Raw genomic sequence first — 1,413 nt, 5'->3', positions numbered from 1 at the left:
CAGAAATTCTTGGAGCTTTGGTCTGGTGTTGGTAAATTCAATCAGGTTTTGTTTATCTGAGAATGTTCTTGTCTTTTCTTCCCATATGAAGGATAGTCTTGCTGGGTATAGTATCCGTGATTGCAGTTGCTTTTCCCTTAACACTTTGAATATATTTTCCCATTTGTTCTTCACTTGCATTGTTTCTGATGAGAGGTCCACTGTTACCCCGATGGGATATCCTTTGTAGGTAACTTGACATTTCTCTCTTGCTAATCTATGTATATTTTCTTTGTCTGTGGTTTTGGTCAATCTGACTATAATGTGTCTTGGAGAAGATTTTGTTGGGTTGATTCTATAGGGGTCCTTTGTATTTCTTGAGACTGGATCTTTGAATGCCTCTGTAGGTTTGGATAATTTTCTTCCAGGATTTCATGGAATAGATTGTCAATGACCTTATGGGCCTCTTAGTTTTCTGGAATACCAATTATCTGGATGTTTGGATGGTATCTAGTATTTCTAGTATAGTATTCTTAATTTTTTTTTAGGCAATTTTCTCAGTCTTCAGGGTGGATTTTCCTAGGCCAGTGATTCTATTGTCTATATCTGAGATTCTATTTTCTGTATGATCTAGTCTACTTTTAAAACTACAAAGGGATGTTTTAACTTCCTGTCTTATAGTCTTCATCTATAACAGGTCCATTTGAATCTTTTTTATAGTGTGAATTTTCTTTTAAGTCTTGCAAGAATTTCCTCACCTCCTGAAGCTCATTAGCTCCTTTCCATAACCTCTTCGGCAGTTCATTGTCTCCCTTCTCTTCGATATCTGTGAGTTTTGTCACCATGAAAATTCTAAATTCTTTATCAGACATTTCCATGAATTTCTTCATACTGTCTCAGGATGAAGAGGAGTTATTTTTCCTTGGAGGAGAGGTATTTACTTGTTTTTCCATATTTCTTGTTACCCTGCGGTGATTTCTAGTCATCTGATGGATGGTGCATTTCTTCTCATTCTTGAAGTTCAGTATGAATGTTCAAAGACATGCAGGAGGAGGTGATCTGCAATCTCTCTTCTGTTCTATTCTCACTCTTTGTGCTTCATAATCAGTGGGAATAGAGAAATATTATGACCCTAACTGTATTCAGATGATTAGATCCTGTTCATGAGGCCCTCTCTAGACACTTAGTGAGTAGAGGCTGAGAAGCCAATGAGTAAAGATAGAGAAAAAGAAAAGAATTAGAGAAAAGGAAAGAAGAAAATATAAAATAAGAAGAAAAAAGGATAAGAAAAACTATAGATTTTAATATTAAAATGCAAAAATTGAAAACTGCATGGAGTGCACTATTTCACAGGTGAGGTTCAGGATCTATGTGGAGATGGTTCTGGGTTTGTGGCTTTCCTAAACAGAAGGGGAGAGGCACCTATTAACACAA

Source organism: Tupaia chinensis, unplaced genomic scaffold, assembly GCF_000334495.1.
Source record: "Tupaia chinensis unplaced genomic scaffold, TupChi_1.0 Scaffold146544_1, whole genome shotgun sequence".
Taxonomy (NCBI): Eukaryota; Metazoa; Chordata; class Mammalia; order Scandentia; family Tupaiidae; genus Tupaia; species Tupaia belangeri.
This window is presented reverse-complemented; position numbering follows the sequence as displayed.